The sequence below is a fragment of the Falco punctatus genome, assembly GCF_963210335.1.
Source record: "Falco punctatus genome assembly, chromosome: 12".
Lineage (NCBI taxonomy): Eukaryota > Metazoa > Chordata > Aves > Falconiformes > Falconidae > Falco > Falco punctatus.
Window position 1 is genome coordinate 31,460,959 of NC_137592.1, and position 21,084 is coordinate 31,482,042.

The window sequence follows — 21,084 nt, forward strand, 5'->3', positions numbered from 1 at the left end:
TCAAATTTTTGTGAAACATAAAAGATTAGGACGAATTTTAATTCCAGAAGTAAAATATCTGTACTATTACAGAGAAAAGGGTATTTATAAATGCAGCGATATACTTCCTAAGTGCAAATTGAATAGGTATATTTAGCTTTCGGTAGAGATTCATGAAATTAGGTTCAAAACAGAAGAAAAACTGGCATGTGAGCACTGTTATTTCTTATAATAAATGAACAGTGAAACAAGAACATTTTTATAAGAGAAAGTACATCTTATGCAGCATACTGATGAACAAGATTCTCCACTATCCTGGGGAAAGAGATAAAAAATAAAAACCTTTCCTCCTTTGTTTTACGATTTATCTTAATGGATAGAAAAGCCAGCACCTGCATCTGCCCCCAAGGTGAGGGGTCAAGAAGAGCACTTCTGCTCCCTCTGGACTCTGCTGTCTCCATCGCAAATGCTTTTGCAAAGGCTACAGAGCCTGCAAACATTGGTCACTGGAAAACGATGTAATTGTTAAGGTTTGCCAGCCAGAATGGATTCTGAACACAGCTTTCACCTGGAGTCAACAGCCCTGATTTGTCTCCACTGGTTTATCAGTCGTTTATCAGCTCTGGAGCCATGTTTCCTCTGAACAGCAGAGCAAGCTCAAAAGCAGATTTGTGGGCAGCAGGGATTGCTCTGGTGTATCCAGCGCTTGCATTTGCCCCACTCACTAGGTTGGTGGTCACTGTGGAAACCTGAAAAACTGAGTGGTCCCTTTCCCTATGTCTATACTGAATTGTACTGGTGCTGCAGACAAAAGGCTGGTCAACAAAGTCTACAGAAAATTTCCAGACAAAAACAATTAAACTAGAGTTAAGCTTCTAAACAGCTGTTTATTGCTGAAGGGAAAAACCTTAAAGACAATACGGGAGGTTTCTCAAAAAACATTTTAAAATCCTGGAAATTGAAAGTTCAGATTATAGTTAAAAAGAAAACCACACAACAAAACCCAGAATGCCACAACACAGCTATTTGCACAGAAATGTATATTTAAAGTCACTCAGTTTTGTCCTCTCTTGTGTGTGCTATTCACCTCTGCAGCATCTGTGTCTCATGCAGACGAGACACATTTTGATGGGAGAGTTTTCACTAAAACCTAAAGCAGTTCACAGGCTGTAACCAGAGAAAGCTTAAGCCCACTCCCTTCGATTCGTTTACCCAAGGAGATGAGAAAATCTGGTGCACATCACATTGCAATCACACAGAAACAGATTAATAGTTGTTAAGAGCAAAAGACCGTTAAGAAGCATGAAATCTGACCTCCTGCATAACACAACATGGAGAGTTTCATGTGTAATCTTCAGCTCAGCCGAAAGATACTTTTTAACAAGATACTCACTTTTGATACAAATATTTCAAACAACAGAAGATGTACCACATCCCAGCTCTACTCTGTAAATGTTCTGTGACATGCATCCTTATAAATGGAACTCTTAATTTGCAGAGAAACACATAATTTCCTTCAGTGCTGTGCTCCCTTCTTTGCAAACTACAGTACTTTATACCTTGTTTTTTCTTTAAGAAGTACTTTGCCCAGACTTATCAGCTGAATACATATCTTCACTTCATCTACATGCTTGAAATGGATGGTTTTCTTCACAGATTTTGTTTTCAGACCATCTCCAAATCATTTCAACTTCCCTGCTTCCCTTAGGTTTCCTAGATAAGATTCCTACTTGGGGGGGGGGGGGGGGGGGGGGGCGGGGATAACCAACACACAACAGCCAACCCAACCCTGCTCAAATTGAACAAGTGACCTTTGCAGCCTTTATGCACTCGGAAAACTCCTAATTCTCCCTCAAGTCCAAGGTGGCAAAGTCATGCTTTTACTGTGAGTCTCTAAATGCTTGAGGCTTTTAATTAAAACCCCAGTTCCTGGAATCAAAGGACAATAAAAATTCAACCTCCAGAAGAGCTCTAGCCCTCACGGTAAACAATAAACCTTGAACTTCTGACACAGACACCATGAAAATACAGCCTCAGATGTAAAATTTTGTATTGATTTCAGACAGCTGAATCACATGTTGGAATGCAGAGGACTAGAAGTGTATCAATACTAACTGGAAAGAGCAGGAATCTCCTCCAGCTAGAAGCTTACCATCATCTCCTGGAGCACAGTGGCAGGAGCTTCCCAACAAACCCTGCAACTCAGCCTTCAGCAGCCAAGCCCTGAAGCAGGAATTCTTCTTGTCCTCACCTGCTAAAGAAGAGGAAACGTTAATGGAGAAGCTAGAGAACCTCTCTGGTTTTATGTAGAATAAATTTCAAGAGACCAGCTTAAGCCCTCTCCAGTTCCAACAAGCTCACTTACCAAAAAGCAAGAATTTCTTTAAAGAGAAGCAAAACCAAACAAAGAAAACTCTGTTGATAACATGAACTTGAAAGAAAATGTCTAGCTTTACCTTCCTGAGAGTCCTTCACCACCTGTAGAAGATGGAAGCTTATTTTCAAAGAACAAAGGAACTGACACACACCTCTGAAAGGGCCTTTTAATAGAAAGCCCAGAAATAAAGAGGCACATTTGAAACTACTCAGGTGTTCCTGAGCACGTGTTCCCCAGTTCAGGGCTCAAGATTACAAACGCCCATCAGCTGCGGTGCTGAGCCTGTTGAAGGAGTCAAGGCACTATGCTCAGTGAAAAAAGGATTTTGGCTGAAAACGTTATCAGGTAAATAGATAGCTCTCTATTAGAAAGATACGCTATCTATTTACCTGATAACATTTTTACATGTATGTGGCAGATCTTCGACCAGGCTTCAGCTTTCTAAGGTGCCAACTAATGCCCTGTTATCCCCAGCAAAGGGAGATATAGGCCAATTCACTGGAGATTTTCCATTCAAATGCTGCCTGAAACCGTTTACGTGGCAACCAATAACTGAAAGCAGCCAAACAACCTTTTCTGCGTCCCTCTACTTCACTTATACAAAGCAAATTCTTATTCCTGGTAGAAGCACAAAGCTCTGCAGGGCATGGGGGACTGAGAGACGACTGCTGAGCAGCTGGGCAAGTAAGAGATTTCACTGCTTACCAATTTCATGTAAGCTCAACATAACAGCACTATTAGGCTTATATTATGTATCAGTAAAAATACTAATTACAGAGGCCCAGACTTGAAACAGTTTCTCAAAACAACATGCCTACAGCTAGCATGAGGAATGAGCACGCTTTACTGGGATACACATTCCCTACTAAACAGAAACAAACACGTAGTTAGTATCATTTAGAAAAGAAAGGAGCTGCCAAAGCCAAGGAAATTTTCTGAGCCATCAGTGCTCAGAAAAAGAGGTCTTTATTGTTTGCTACTAATTGCAAGGAAAAAGAATTTACAGACATTTCAAAGCAGCTGCTGTCTTGTCCTTAAAAACTCCTTCCACTTAGAAAGGAAGATTTTCATTTTAACAGCCTCCAGAAGCTTTTCTAGCTTGCTACCATCCAAGGCCAGTCACATGTCTTATTTCTGCATTGGTTACGTTGTGAGGTTCAGCAAAAAGGTCCACGAAGCAAAGGGAAAAGCCTGTTGAGCCCGTAACTAGAAAAATTACTATTTAAGTCTCAGCAATTTCTGTTAAATTAAGGATTACTTCTCCCCTCAACACACACTGGCCTTGTTAATTTTACTGGTAAAAATCTATGCAGACTCAATTGCTCAGGAGACTGCAACTCGATCCTTTGAAGCTACAGGTTCCAGCTGCTGCAAATCATCTGTGGAGTGAAACTGATTTACATTAGCTGAGAATCTGGCCTGCTGTGGCTAAATACTCCCCATCTGGTTTAATCAGTCCCCCTTCTGGAAAGCCCCAAGGATTGTTTCAAGCTTTATTTGTCTCTAAGACCTTTGTAACGTTGGTATTGTGCACACAGCCAGGGATGCCTTACCCGCTGCTGGGCCGGGCACTCAGTGATGGGTGAACTTGTTAAATGAGGCTCAGGGTGCCTACCTGTTTTGAAGTGTCCTGCAGAATTTTTTATTTCAGCAGTTTCCCCAGCTAAATGTCTGTCTTTTGAGGTACTGACCATACTGTTATCAGTCAGTGAAACTGGCAGCTGTTATTGTGTGTGCCTGACTGTTAGGAGCTGGAATCATTGTGTATAAATATATGGCATTAGACGAGAAAAACAACAAAAGCATCTAACTTCTTTTGTGGAAAGATTTCACTTAAATATGTTTTTCATTTTTTCTAGCGTCTGTTTTCCTGTCTCTAGATCTCCAGTTAATATTTGGCCACAAGTTTAAAAATCAAGAGAAGCTTTGCTTGGGCGAGGAATTAATAAAGTTAACACCTCATCTGAATCAGCAGAAGGGAAAGATAGATCCAAAGATAAATAAAGACCTGGGAGACTGGGTTCAGCTCTTTGCTCCATCACAGACTCTGCTTGGGTACCTAAATAAGCTGCTCAAGGTCGGATTCAAAACAGGATGTCAGCAACTACAGAAAGAAGGAGGCGGAACTGTAATCTGGAAAAAGCTTCCACACAAGCGCTTCAAGGTCCTTGTTATCAAACTTGGTCAGGCATCAAAATAACAGTCATTAAAGGTCTCAACTTGGGACAGCCAGCTCCAGTCCCTGCACCTGCCTGAGCAGATTCAGACACGTCTGCCATCTCACAGGAGCGCCTGGGCTGCTTCTGTCCAGAAGAGGGGGATCCCACGGCTGTTACAGCTGCACCATTGTGCAAAAGCTCCTTTGGACATTGTGTGCAAGGTGACGGTATCCATACTACTATAGTTAGGGTACTCATCAGGATGCATCAAAGTGGGTCCTGGCTCATACCCAGAACGCATTTATAGTCCCTGAACACTATCCCCAGGCGGCACCTTGCAGAGCTAAACTCCCTCCTACTGCTTGTCTTGCTCTCAAATTGTTTCTGATGCAGGGAACAGCTTCAGTGTGGGAAGGAAGGGAAAGGGAGGTTGAATGTGGATCTTCCTGAATACATAGCAGGCCACTAAAGCACTGTGCAGAAGGAGAGAAGACCTCGCCTTCCTCCAGTATTGTAGAAGAGCTGAGGGAACCCTCCCAAGCCCTGGGAATGCAGTGGGATACCCATCTAGAGGAGACCGTGGCTGATAAGCCAAAGCCAAAACTCTTCTTTGAAGACCTGAGGTAGCCAAGGTCCCCAGTCTTACACCTGTCCTTGCTCATAGTGTTTCTCAGCTGGATAGCTCAAACCAGAGCCACCCCAGAGGATTGATTTAAGGCAGCATTTTTCTCAGCAAGCTGACTATTTTGATTCACATTTAGAGACGATGAGCCTGTCCTATATATGTAGGCTCCTCAACGGAGACCAGGTGTCCGACAGTGTTCTGGATCCCATACGGGCACCAGACAACTGCAAGGTAGGTGCTGCAATGCTGTAATTCTTTCTTAGATGTGGCCTTTAGTGTTTCAGCTCTTTATCCACAGAATCAGAATAGAAACACCTCCCTGTTTTGTAGCTCATTTTCATATTCATTTGTAATTACAACAGAAAGATATTCAACACCGCATGACTTTCACAGAGCAGATACCAACTCAGTTAAGCAGGAACAAAGCACAATATGGATGCTTTTAATCTGATTTTATAAACTTGACACATAATTTTTGGCATAGTACAGAATAATAAGGAATCGGTTAGAGCTTAAATGACATTTCCATTTCACTTCTAGGGAGATAACTACATTTGTCACAGCAATGGCTAGGTAAACATGCAGGCAGCCTTGTACTGCGAGCCATGCAGCTCACGCTGTTACTCGTGCCCAAGAAAGCCACCCTACAGGAATTCAGGTGTGATTAACCCCACTGGATACCAATTAGCTTTTCCAACCACATGAACTATCAGACACTATCAGTGACTTTGATTTTCTTGAAACACCATATTGTCAACTGCAGTGGCTCAGGAGTTATTACTTAAGTGTTCAGATATCTCTCTGTCCCAGGGGATAAACCTACATATAATAATCTTATAATCTGTCCCTAAAGGTGTCACCTCTGTTCATCCAGCTGAGCCCACGTGTCATGTGACAGATGCAGATCAGACACCTGAAATGGTTCTTGCTCTCAGCTCTCCCTTCTAGCAGGCTGCTCCCGTGTAGCAGGGACAGCTGCATAGGATGCTGGTCCTGTTAAGCCACCCACATTAAACCTGGACCACACGGCTGCAGCCTGACCAGGAGCTCCAGTGCAGATTCAGCAACTGGCTTTCAGCCAGATGTTAGGCACCCAGTCAGCTTTTACCGGCTTCTAAACCGCACAGCAGCAAGTCTGGGTTTAAAAGCACAGACATGCTCATGTCCATCAGTCTGGGCGGCAAACCGAAACTCTCTTGTACCAGGCAGGCACAGTTACCATGCAGTTGTCTGCAATGAATCATGCATATGAGCCCTGCAGTACCTGAGCTACCCAGACTGGTTTTGAAAATGCAAATGGAGTTCCTCATCTTGATGGAAACTACTAAAATATTACCCTTTGAATTTATTGACAATTTATGAAATCTGTGAACCTTCCTATTTTTTCAAGGTCTCCCTTGGCACATACAAGAGCAGAGTGTTAAAAGTGATAATACTTAAAACAACCCAATAATTCAGTTGGTGTCCTTGCTTGTTCTGTCTCTGCATCAAGAGCCCCTTTCTTTCCCCGTTGACTCAGAGCACTATGGCAGAGTCAGGGTGTGCTCGTGGTGTGACCACCTCCCCATGCCTGTCACCTTCACTGACAGTACAATATAATACATCAGACTCTGAGCTGCAGCAGCCGAGGTTCAGGCCCATTTTATTCAGCTTCCACAGCTACAAAGATGAGAAGCCTCGTGGACAGAGGGAGCACGTGGCAGGGGGCTGTGATGGCTTAAACCACCTCTGTGAGGTTCACCAGAGCTCCTTCTGGCAGGAAGCCCTGTGCGCTGCAAATGAAATTTTCATGAAATGCTGAGCAAGCCTCATTAACATCGCCCTGAGAAAATGACAGTGTTGGGCTGCCAGCAGTGCCTCCCTTCGGTCAGCTTCTCCCACCAGCCCGAGTGCTGTTCATCCCTCTGTATGCTTATGGCACAGGACAGTGTGCTCCCTGTGCAACACGGGGCAAATCCCACCTGGCAGACTGATAAATCGCGAATTATTTGTAGTGATTAGAGAAACATTGGTTCTGACTAAAAATACAGAGATATTTTGAGGGTCTCAGGTAAGTTATTTGGACACTAAGACTGCACAGGCAAACAGCAGGACTAACTTTATCCTATGGGAACATGTAATTATTAAGGTGATACCTATGGCTGAGGTAAAATACTCACTGTTAGTTTAAAAAAAAGGGGGGGGGGGGGGGGGGGCTGTCATAGGTGCAAATATTCTTTCTTTCTGTCTTTTTTTCCCCCCTTGTTCTCACTTCAGAAATGAGAGACAGCTTTTACAGCTGGAAGACAGAGAGGTTTGCGCATTCATAGCCACAGTGAAGGTCAGTACGTCTGACTCGCTCGAGTAATGGCTGAGTACATTGGATCTCATTTCGTTTTATTACAGTGGCAGAAACAGTGCTGATCAACAGTGTCATATTTCCTTTTCTTCAGCATAAAAGATTAAGTGATTGTTGCACGAGACAGCAGTGGGGGAAGGAAACGAGGAGAGGAGCAATACGCCCAGGAATGCACTCACTACAACTGTAGCCATGTTTTGTCCTGCCTCAGTTCCTCCTCTCATAGTGCTAGCAACGGGTGGTTCCATATAACTCCTTTGGGGTTTTGCCGTGTTGCCCCAAAGTATTTCAGAGTACCTTTTATACTCAGCAAATGCAGATACCTGCATCATGAGTGCCTTCTTCATGGGAATACTGGGGAAACTGGTACTTAATATTTCTGTTCTGAGCCCACCTGTGTAAGGACTCTACTGTTCACCAAAAAAGATGCCATGACTTGTCTGTCCTGTTTCGTGCAATACTGTGTTGGACATGTCACTTACTCTCCAGGGATAAAGCAGGAGGAATTCTCCCTCCTAAAGGTCACAGAGGCTTTCTGAATCTTGCAGGTGAAAATAAGGTGGGGGAGGCCCTATGTGAGTGAGGCCAAAGGAACTGGGATGGTGACTAGAGGAGTAAACTCTCACTCATATGCTTGAGTGGCTCCCAGCCCTTTAAAATCCGAGTACCTTGCAGTATTTCTGTGTTGAAGGGGACTAATATCCACATTTAACAGCATGGAAGCAGAAGCAAAATGACTGGAGCAGAAGACTTAGAGGAAGCCTGCAATGTAGAAAGAGTTGAAAAACAGCTCTGAAATGTGAAGTTAATTCATTTCCCACTGGGCCCTTTTTCTCACTGATTCTCTAATCATTATCTTAAAGACCTTCAATTCTTCACTTCTGTACTGTAACACTGCTCCCGAGATAAACACTGTACGGACCCTGTTGCTGGGGCACAGACGTTTTGCCTGCAGATAACTGAGCAAGAGGCAAAGAGCTCCAGTGTCAATTATTGGCTTGGTCTTACTAAAGACAAACAAAAAGCTGTGATCCCTGGAGAAAAGCAATTATTGTTGACAAATTCTGGATGGGCCTCAAAGCATAGTACACTAACTTTCCTCTGTACATTCCTTCACATTTCCTAGCATCGATCTCCTGAATGTTAACAAGACTATTAGAAACATAATAGGGATGCCACTAATAACCCCACACTGGTGTTCATTCAAAAGTAATCAGACAGAAGTAAACCTGCCCCCGAACGCCAATGCAGAGCTCACAAGCTGCTCCTAAGAGCAAAAGGAGGTCCTTCCTCCTGCTGCTACAGGAGGGTGAATATCAAGCAGAATAAGTAGCTGTAGACAGGCTGTATTTCTTCCCCTCAGCTTACAGAAGCAGCAGATTTATATATACCCTGGCCTGTTCCATCCTCCCTGGCACAGGCTCACCTTAATACTACAGCAGAGTGAGAAAAGCAAAGGATTGGATTCCCTACTGGAGTAAATCAGCCTACCGCTACAGCCATGATAAAGCTTTTGACCAAATATTCAACTTGCCTGAGAGTCCTTAGAGGCAGTACGTGCTTTCCAGCGCCACTTCTAAGAGCTTTGTGCTCCAAGTTCCGAACCACAGTTTTTCACCTCCTGTTTCATCAAAGGCTTTAGAATAGTTCCTCGGGGGGTATCTGCATGGTGCAATGAAGTGTTGTGCAAGGATAACAGAGTTATCCCTGGACTAATGGAGTTATTAGGAACAAAACAGCTACATCAAAAAGCTGCTCTGCCAGGGTGGCTGTGCTGACCGCAGAGCAGGGTTTATGGACCCAGCTGGCGTGCTATGGCAATACAGTCCAGCACCAGCTCGTGCAGAGCTAGCTGTCATCTCCCTGGGTTGCCCTGCCATGTCCCATCAAAGCCCCTCAAGCAGCTGAATCCCTTTGGGCTATCAGGGCTTCTCACCTGATTGCCCCTTGCTTGCCTTTCCAGAAGAGTGTGGGTCTGTCACAGGACAGACAGATGTGACACGGGGAAATCTCTGCCTGGAAGCAGAGAGGCAGCTGCAAGTCAGGGCACTGAAGGCATTTGAAACGATGGTAGACACATACCCAGGGATGGGGACTTTTCAGATGTCACTGTACTCGGGGTACTATGAGGAGAGGCAAGGGGAAGAGGGAGAGGATGTTATTTAACTCATTTGTAAGTGAGCCTTGTCAAAGCTGCAGACAGACAGCAAAAAGGCCAGCACAGGGAGGAGTGCCCATGTTGCTACGAGTGAGCAAGCATCCTCTGAGAAGTGAGAGCTTTCGCCTCTCAGTGACCACTGCAATGGCTGCTGCCTCTGCTGAAGGGGTTAGCCATCAGCCTGGGCTGATGAGTTTGTTCATCAGGAACAGCAGCAGGACCAAGCTGCTTGCATATCACAAAGCCTCGCACCATAATCAGCACTTGTGAGTTACTAGTCGCCTGGGAAGGAATTAAACTTTGGTCTGAAAATGAGTATTTTTATGCAAAATACCAAATTGTGCAGGCTTCCACTTACCTTCCCTGCTTCTGCAAAGAGCTGTGCTGGGGAGCATGTACAGCAGAGCAGCCATAACTGTGGGAAAGAGAGGTTTTACATCACCAGTGGGAATTATATTGTTGTATCATCTCCTTCACAATGTGATTCTACCTTTTTTGTAGGAGTGGGAAACATTGATTATACATTTATGCTGAGTTTTGCCACTGCTAAAATGCAAACTGCAATTTTGTCACAAAATGTAGTATTCCTGAATTGTTGAGATTTGAAGCCCCAAAGGAGCCCCAGAGGAGCACTTCTGAGCATTCTTTTTATTTTAGATTGTATGCATTTTCCCCCAAGACTAGTCAGATAGATCTAATATATTCCTGATGTACCAATTTGTTGCTGGGTTTTGTGTGTCAAATGACCTACACACACACAAACACCTTTCAAATTTCTCATCAACTTTTATTAAGCTATTCATAAACCAAAGAATCAAATAGCTTTATTTATTTATTTATTTATTTTTACCAAAATGTTAGATGAGCACACCAAACTCCAGATGTCCGTATTATATCATCCACAACAGGGAACAGAGAAGTTACTCTGTGCAGATGTTCAGCAACAACAGGAGCCGCTGCTCAGAGCAGCCCTAGGGGCAGTGGCTGCAGACAGAGCAGGGAGGTAGAGAGAAATAGAGCTTTCCTGCCATTTTCCCTGACTTTCCTTCCCACCCCAGTGAGGATAGCCACAAAGCTAAGGAAGAAATGCTGGAAGAGGCACTGTCCTGCCTCCAGGAAGCCACTGACGCTCCCCGCACACGATCACTGCTCAGTATGAGCCAGGGATTTCCCCACAGCTGTGCTGCACTGCTGGGCTTCTGTTCATGCTGACCCTTATCCAAAGCTCTCACTGAAGCCAACGGCATTTTTTCCAGTGACTGCACGGGGTTTTGGATGTGGCCCATTACAGCCAGTAGCACTGGCTGCAGCCAAAACCTTGGCTTGTGTTTTGCAGCCGATGGGAATAGATGATCACAGTTATTCTTTCTGGCCATAAAATCAATGCAATATCTTCTTTTGATACTCCTTGCCTCTCCCTAACACAGAGCACTTGTTCTGCTCCATTCCTGACCAAGTTTCCTGGGAAATATTAGATTTCATATCGTTTTTTCTCACTGAAATGTTCTCACTGGGATGCTTAGACATCAACACATTTATATCCAAGGGATCCTGAAGAGGTTAGCCAGAGGTGATTACGTCTCAAATGATGTTGTACCATAATTGCTCAGGATATCAGCTTAAATGAAATAATCTGCACAGGAGAGAAGAAACAGTAAAGCTAAGGAAGGAAATTGCTGCTATAATTACTAGAGTATTTCTCTTTGAGGCATTAAAAAGAAATGTTTATAAACATAAAAAGCCTGGAGAGGATGACATGTGGCAGCTACAGACTGGATGGCAGAGCCTCTCTTGCCTTACATCAGCTGTAACAAACTTCCTGAACATTACTTACACATAAATGGAAGGTAGGAGGGTAGGTAGAAAATAGCCCAGAGTGATCATCTTGGTTGAACACTTTATAATTAGTTACAAAGATAAAAAGATGAGAGACAGGTACTCTCCTTTAGTGTCTTTTACCACTGAAGTCATTCGAGCCTTGCTGTCAGCTTGAACAGTGGCATGACCAAACCCATAGCCAACAAGGGTAAGAAGGATAGCAGTTGTTCCCTACAAACAACTGCCTCACTTTTTTCCTTTGATCACTTTTGTCTTTCTCCCTGCCAGATTGTCCTGAACATAAAAATGATCTGAAATTCTCACAGCTAGAGCAGCCTCCCTGTTCTACACATAACAATGCTGTGCAAAGTTCTTGTTGCCTCTCCAGCTCTTTTACTATTTCCAGAAATACACTTTATTGGAAATGCCTTGCAGAAATGTATTAACTGTGGATTTGATATTTTAAAACCTCTTGTGCTCTAATGTGCAGGTACATAATTGTGTGAACCTAAGACATACATAATTTAAAAAAAAAATATATCTAATCACCCAAGGGAACATTTCCTGGTCTAGAGTCCTCCTGAAACCACTAGACCCTACGAGTGGTCAGACATGAAATCATTTCAGGCACCAAGCAGAGCCCTGAGGGATTAAATGTTTCACAGTCCCTCTTAGTACAGGGGATTACAGGATTGCATTTTATTCCTGGGGTACGTCAGTGTGACAGGATCCTGACAAGGGACTGGATACAGGAATTTTTCTAACTGAAGTCTCAGCGATGCTCTTAATACACGAAATCCTTATAGACCTGCCAGAGAATTGCAAGGAAGCTGCAAGGCATACCTGTTTTAACCTTTTTCCTTGGATTTCGTACAACTTCCAGCAGGTTGATCAGTGATAGCAAACACACTGGAAATTCCTCAGTTACAGGATTACTCCCCATTTTTTTTCTCAAGCCACTGTAGCTTTAAAACAGCAGATTCTTGTGGAAAAGCATGGCTTACAACACAGAACAACAGAAAAAATACTAGAAATTGATGAGCAGCCCAGGTGAGTGCCATGTGCTTCTCTTAAGAGCAGAGTGACTAATGATTGCTGCCCAGTAGGGAGGTCACTCTGGTCTAATAGATGGTGTCAGGACTAGGTGGGGATGCAGGTGTATCTAATGTACCAATCAGCTAATGAACCAGAGATAGTTTCATAAACACAGCCCCCTGTTGTGCCCTGCTCTGCCCTCTTTGTGGATTTAGAGGAGCAGTATGAACTTGTTATTGCAGTATGCAGAAAAACAGCCCAGCCTTGTTTTGCCCGTTTGTGAATGACCCTCATGTACGGCTGCAGACCCTGAAGGACTTCTGAGATTACAGCAGCTTTTGTAGAAGCGATGAGCAGGGACCTCGAACTGAAGCAGCTGAGCACACATACCAGGTGATGAACCACAGTGCCTCATTAGCAGACCCCAATGTCCTGGCCTGATAGGTGCTAGTGTATGATTCATGATTTAAGATTCTATTTCATTAAAGTAATTTGATTTGGCTGGGGAGGGGGGCAGTGTTTGGTTTGTTTCAGACACTTTTATTTTATTTCAGCAGAAATACCAGGCAGTGGTTTGCAGGAAGGAGGGAGAAATCCTCACAGCCATTCCAATGTAAAGCCATACATTTAGATTCAGTGCTGGAAGCATCACAGACACCGAGGGCAGGTACTGTCCTGGAAAAACAGCTACACAAGCCTGCACTCTTCTACAACAAAGGCACATAATCAACTATAACTTCTCCCAGTAGGGATCCTCTGTATGCATTCTTCTCTGTCTCTTATCTTCCAAGCCCTGCCCTGTTGCCATACATCAGGCCTTTCTCTAGAATTTCTCCTTGCTCTCTTGCAGCACTTCCATAGTACACAGAGCCTAGAGCAGGCATGAAAGATGGATTCATTCCTCTGTGCCAGCTGTATTTAATGCACAGATCCCATCCTGTTCGAAACACAGAATCTTGCTTTTCTGCCCAAAAACACTGGGACTGGGAGCTTGCTTTATAACTACACATTCTTCAACATATTTGTTTAAAGTTATTATCCTGAATTGGAGTGCCAAAGATATAAGTCATAAGTATTTTCCCTACTGGTACTTGATTTGTATAAAAATTCTGGAATATGTTTGAAGGCATGCTATGATGGGCACTGTATAAACATACTGAAAGAGAATCTGTACCTGAGCCAAACAGACAAGACATAGGGGGAAGAAAAGAAGAAACTGTTAACCCGCTCTAAAGAGACTTGGAAGATTAGCATGACTCACCCAAGGTCATATAGAAACTCTAGGGAACTGAACTGAGACCACTGCAGTCCCAACACAAAAATCTTAATTACCAAATCCACTTTTCCACTTTTCCTTTCATACGGTTTTTTCATACATTAAAACACTTCACATAAGCTGCTTTTTTTTTTTCTTTCTTTTTCTTTTCTTTTCTTTTTTTTTCCCCCAGGAAGAATAGGAAAAACAAAGGCTGCAAGTTGCCCTTGTTAAACTAGGTTGCACAGCCAAACAAATTTAAAATGATATCTCAGCAAGATTTTGCAACCTGCCTGTGACAAATAAAAGGACTTTCACCATGAAAACATGTGAGTGCTCAGGAGGACTAGCTGAGAGAATTTAGCAAGGCTCCTAATGAGAGATGAGCTGCAATATGTATATGCATGAGTTCATGTATTATTTAAACCTTTCTGATCAGAATAAGCATTGTGAGCACAGTACTGAAAGTATCACCAGTGTTCATGCATCGACTAACTTGCCCTCATAAAGGTATAATAATGCGTTCATCAGTTTTGTTTGTACTCCCAAAGCAGTAATAGCATAATCAGAAAATAACCCTATATGTTGCAAAAAGCACATAAATATAAATCTAATTATATCTTTCCTTGATACTATGACCAAGAAATAATGATGCTCAGTGAAGTATAATGTACGAGACCAATGTACTCCCAAGGGCCTTTGTAAAAGTCTGCTTCTATGTTCAAGTCTAGCCTAGGATTTTAGGGGTTAAAACAAATATATCCTGCTAAAGTCGGCCAGCCTGCTTCAGCAACCCAGTGGTAGGTCCTTTCTCTGATAGGTGGGAGATTCAGATTATATTTTCAGTGATTCTGTTACAGCTCACCCGGTGCTTGCTGCCACACACCACGCATCTCTCCACAGGTACCCCGTGGACTGACAATTAAATCAGTGCCCTGATGGCTCCCTGGGAGACGTCCTGTCCTCAGTGGTCCCAAGGATGACTGTGTCACATGAGGTGGTGGGGAGGGTGAGAAAGAGAGAGATACCATAGGAGGAAAAAAAAGAGGGATGCAGTAACTTTCAAAGTATACCAGCAGCATCCCTGCCTATGTCCACACACACCTTATCAAGCAAAAAAAATGAAATTAAATAAACAGAAGTCAGGGTGTATAAATAAACATAAAAAACCGTCCACAGATTTTTTTATTGTACTCAAACAGTTGCCTCAGTGCAGGTTTTCTACAGTAAATTGACCTGTGAGCTGTTATCTCAGTCTCTTGGATTTTTTTTACCCTTTTACATGCTAGTAAATTGTACTTTTGTGTGGGAAACCTATGCAGCAGCCTGTTCTTGCTGGTAAAAGTGGCAAGACTCCCACCGGTTTCATTCAAAGGTTTAGGCTGTTAATGGTGACTCAATCCATCAATCAGTCCAGACATGAGAAGCTGCAGAGAGAACTGGAGCCAAAACTGGTCTCAAAATTCAGTGAGCTCATTTGTTCTTGTGCAGTTTCATCAGCTGAATCAGATATACTCTCCGGAGTAGTGAGGAAAGAGGCATATCTAGGACATTCTGGGTAGCTATGTGTGGTAAGCACTGTCGCTTGGTTATTTTGCTGCAGTTCCTGTATGTCCAAAGTTTCAGAAGAGCATGATGCAACAAGGTGGTGCTGGCTGTGCTCTAGGACAAGAACAGATGCAGGGGGGGACACCAGGACAGGAGAGGTCAAGGTGACCAGGGCACCAGAGATGGCTCCAGGAATGGCAAATGAGCTTGAAATGCCCAGTCAGGTGAGGGGTGTTGAAGGAGACAGGATTCAGCTACATTGAAAAGACAACCTGGTCATTTACGCCAGCGTGAAAACAAAGTTAGCACCGTGTGATCTATATTTAGGAGGGGAGACCTCAGACCTTTTTCTTCCAGGAAGTACTGTGGGAATTCATTTATCCCACTTGCTTTTTATGGATGGGAGTTTAAAGGATATTACCAATCATATTATACTATTGGTGAATGCTGGATACTTTTACCTCCATGTTACTCTTGGAAGGTGTCATAGAAAAATTATGACTCCCATGTTTCTCTGGAATGTTCTATTTGCAATTGTCAAGCTTTTTTTTTTTTTTCTTTTTTTTTTTTAACCAAGACCTTGAAAATTATCTTGTGTACTAATTACATTAAAGCAGCCTGGACTTTGAGGAAGAAATGCACAATAAACATTCATTTAATCTGCAACTGTTTCACTAGATCTGTTCCATTTTCTTTCGTTAAGAGCTAAATAGTAATAGATAATGCAAAGGTGTGAACGAGGTATTTATAGCACAGAAAAAGACAAGGTTGCTCTATAATCTAGAAATGCTTAAAACTAAATGAAAACAACCTAAACACTGAAAAGGTTTATTGTAGGTACATTTAAGCTGGATATGCTAAAAACAGTAGTTTACTGAATAGAGCAAGGTATAACTGACATAAGCGTATCTACATTGTTTTCTGTCTGCAGGTTTACTGCTATGCAGAAGAGCTTGTAGTCTTTAATATTTTAAGCTCAGAAGGGAAGAAGCTTTAAAAATGGGAGAGGAGAAAAGAAAAGAGGAGTACGCAAAAAGTTACCCAGCACTCTGTATCCTACTGAGTGGTATTGTTTCTGCTTTTTCACCCATCTCTTAAAATCCTAAACATTCAAGGACAGAATGTTCAATCCAGATGCTGCCATAATCTGATAAATGATAGTTTAGTGCATTACAGTGATGCTTCTTGATGAATGAAATGCTGTTTGTTTTGATCAAGAGCTTATGAACTTTCCAGTGTAAATCAGTCTTGGGATAACAGGCTGTATGCGTTCACCATTCCCATGCACAAGAAACAGACCTGTTATTTTTCGTTGCCTTTGCTCTCCAGAAGAGAAGACTGGTGGTTGTTCTGTACATACCAGTATTTTGCCAGGTATTCACACTACATAAAAAAAGGGGAAAGATTTATGGGAGTTAAGATTAAGGCTCAGGAAACGTGCATGTGACAATCAGCTCTCTAATAGGCTCTTTGGGCAAAGCATAATGACACAAAGTGGACACCTTTTCTGGGCTTAAGCACTCTTTTACATAGCTAAAAACTGGTTTCTTCCTGCGGCAGCACCTCCTACCTCAGCCGCTACCAAGAGCTCTCTGATGAAGGACTGTGAATGCGGAAGGACAGCTGGAGAGCAGGAGCATCAGAAAGGGGCCAAGGACTAGGACATGAGAACCAGGGGGCACCACCAGAACTGGTGCAGAGGTGGGCTTTAGGATTGCCATCGCATCAGCAAAACACATTCTGGCCATGCAGGGTGACAAGGGAGTTGAGGATATTCATAGGGCTAGCTAGCATTTTCGTGGTTTAAGGGAATACCCCTTCATGACTGTATTTACAAGAAAGGGTGAAGTAGCCTCAAATGAAATCTGAGACAAATTATTTCCCTCCTTCATCTTGGGTTATGTATTAATCATGGAAGATTTTCCAGATGGAAGATGCTCGGTATATGCAAAGTCTTGCCACCATTAAGTAGGACTTAAAAAAAAAAAAGAAAAAAAGAAAAAAAAAAAAAAGAAAAAGCCAAAAAAAACTCTGTGATATGAGCTGTCTAGGCTCTCTCAAGAGACAGCAGAGAACAGAATTTAGGTTTTCCCAAGGTAAACATGTAAAATGATTTATATGTTACCCTCTGAAAGGTCTTATTTCCATCAGATGACTATAGAATGATCTAGATTGTTACCATATAGATATTTAAATATACAGTAATTTTTGGTGAAAATGTCATGAAGATTCTACATTCTAAGCATCTGTGTGTTTATTTCCATGTTTTTAAGGACCTTAAACTGTGAAAAGGTTTGACTCTGTCAGTACTCTGACAACTAAATGAAAGCTGGAGGTATTCAACACCTGAATATTCACTTTAATAACATGCAACAGTTTGAAAGTACAAAGAAAGCATGGCTGAACCGTGTGACAGAGATAACGGAGAGATCAGCCCCTCTCTGTTTTTCTGTTGGTCCTAAAGAACATAAAGAATTGACTAGTTTGTTTCAGTTTGGCAAGAATCAGTAATTCAATAATATGCCATGTAATGATGAATATGCTAGGGAGTCAGAAATCAATGACAGCGAGCGTAAAACTTTAAAAAGTTAGTGAAATATTTAGGTGTCTCTCTTAATTGAGCATTTTTTCCAGGCATGTGTTGAGTAGCTAAGTGTGTTTAGAGAGCTAGCTACTTTTCTCATACAGTCTGTGCATTTATTTCTTATCTGCTTAAAAATCTAGTTAGCTGCATCTAAGGGTACAGGCAGAAGATTTAACATAGATGAGTCAGGATGGCTTAACAAGTTACCACCTGTCTCCTCAGTTGACATCATTCTCCATCACAGGTTTTTTATTCCCTGTAGTCAAGGCAAAGTGCATGAGCCTCACCCTCATTCATTATTGCTTAATCTAAGACACACGACTCTTCAGGCACTCTCAGAGCATGCACTCATGTAGATACAGTGGCTCAGTTAATACATAATAGCTTTAACGAGCTTCTGTAACTCAATCCCATCCTGTGGCCTTACTCCAACACAGACTGGCATTGTACTTCAGTAATTTGGTTCTTCATAGCCACGCCGCTAGCTTTCATCCTGCTTTTGCTTAGGCAAAGCCAATATGAATCTGTCCTTGACAGAGCAGTATTGTTCTAGGGATATGCTCCTTTCTCACCCTGTACAGAAGAAGCAGCAGCCCCAATATCAGCAATTGGAGCTGAATTAGATACAGTTACAGTAATATAATGCTTTGTGCTTGTTATGCTATCCCTCATTTCTTTTTAACTTCTCTTGCCACAAGCACATTTTGCCCAGTATAAGCAGCTTCTCTGCTAGGAGATGTGTTGGCACAATTTCTGAAAGTATTTCTGCATCACAAATACTAGCATGGACTGAATCTTAGTAAATAAAACAGAACTTACTGTCAGCTTTTCTAAAGAGCTCAGCACACAATAGCTCACATTACTGTGTGCCTTTGAAAGCTGGACTGCATTAAGGTGTCTATATGGGCTCAGGGTTTGAAATAACTCAAATCCAGTATTTATTCTGAGGACGCCTTAGCAAGAGTAGAGATCCTGTCTCTTTCATAGAGGGAGGAGGACAAATGAAGGGCAAGGAGGAAAAAGAAAGGTGAGATTGCCCTCTTTCTCCTATATACCTTTTGTCTTTGACACATATCCCTCAAAGGAAGCGGAGAAAAAAGCAGAGCAAGTCTGCTTTGGTAGGAAGGGGCTGATCCAAGATGAGGCAGTTTATGTTATCTTCTTTACATCAAGACCCTTGGGAAAGTCCTGTCCTTCTCTTAGGCACAGCCCTTTTTAAATACCGTGAAAACGCTTACCTGCTACCCCTCGCTTAGAGATCTGCCTCAGTCCCTAAACAAGAGACAGGCCAAAACTTTATGGAACAATATAAAATAAAACTAGGAGTACTGATTTAATTGCTGAAGATTTGGTACATTTTCCACCTGTTTTGACTTGACTGCAGAAGCTTCTTTGTAAGATAAGGTACTTTCCTATATCATATTTCCTATATAACATTTTCTGTTTACCTTCTAATTCCACCAACTTTACATAGAGCTGATTTATCATGACCATTTTAGTTCTGATCTGGTCTTGCAAAAGGACCCAGTTTATCTGTAACTTGGTATTGTTAGTGCTGCCTGTTGCTGTAGTAACAAAGTAGTGTTATACACCTTCAAGAATCAGCACCGCAGAGCTGCTGATTTTTCTAATAAGGTAAAAAATGATAAAGGACCCTTTTGATTACATCTATCATTCTTTGTGTTGTAGTGCTGTAACAATGGAACTTTAATGTTCTCTCTGGAATAAAAATATGAGAAAGCAGGGCTTTTTCCATTGTATGAGGTTGAAGGAAGGTCTGAACTTTAAATCCCAGTGACATAGACATATACTGCTGGGCTTGGGTTCACGTTGGTACAATCACGAAAAATTGCAATGAAGCCTGCAGAGTTATGCTGACATAAAATGCCTCTGAGCAAAGCTGAAATCGAACAAACTGACTTCTGTAAAGTTGCATCAGCTATACGCCCATGGCCTAACCTGAAGACACATATCCTGGCTCACTCTGACATAGTACAGTCTACCTCTGTGATGGCCCTGATGTTTGGTAGTGGTCCAGTGGTGTATGTAAACATTTGTTTGTAACTGAAGCTTTGTTAATGAAGAATACCTTCCTTTCATTCCTACTTCCATTCCCTACTGCATACACTGGAAAAACTGGATAACCAAGAAGTTTCCTATTTTTGAAATGTGCAAGCTCAAACCTAAGTTTTAAGTAAATTACTTGTTTACTACAATGTGGTTGTCTCCTTCCTTTCTCTCACTGAACATACCAGCATTTACACTACAATTACACTTGTGTGCACAGAAGGTTGTGTATGCCCTTAGACAGAGATATACTAGTATGGGAAGCAAGATCAGTTCGAGCAGTAGATGCTTTAGAAATAATAATTTCTTTCCACCTTTTTGCTTACATGGGTATAGGTATATTATGAAAAGAAATGCTCTCTAAATGGCAAAATCATACTCAATAATGAAAATATGCTAGTGAAATTAAACTAATTTTTAACAAGGAAAAAAAGCTTGGAAGAAGAGATTCTCTCTCCCCCTAATCATACTCACTTTTCATGTTGTAAACGCTTATTTTAATGAAAGTCTTTTCTTTGTAGTCTGGTTTGTGTACTTTGAGTGCTTGGAATGGGCACCACAGTAGCAACAGAAAGCGTGACTGGACAGTATTAATAGTTTTGTTGTTGGTTTGGGTTTTTTAAAAGGCCTTTTGTGTAAATTTTCACAAATTATTTTAAAGTGTCAATTAAAATGATTTATCATCCTAAAGCTCTATTATTTAAAACTTAAATGTTTGCATCATATAAGTCATAATTATCTGCTGATTTCTTAACTCAAAATTGGTATCATTTGATTGTTCTTTCCCAGCCTTAGAAAAAACTCAAAAATAATCCAAAAAAAAAAACCCCATAAGGGAAAAGCATATGCAGTGACAAAAGCACTTCTCTGCATTTCAAAAATTCCTGGTGGATGATAGTGGGAGTAGTAAAGAAATGTGGCTGTTTAGTGAAGAAGCTCCAGCTGACAGTGCTCAATAAGCATCTGAAGGAAGATGAGACTTCATGAATCGCATTCAAGTGGAGCCCTGGGACCACCACACAGCAGAAATTGAACATGCCCCATCAGAATGAAATTGCTAGTGCTCTGCCATTGCTTCCAAAGAAGTTCTGCCTTTCTCCCTGTGGCAAAGCCTCCCCCTCAGCACATCCCACAGGCCAGA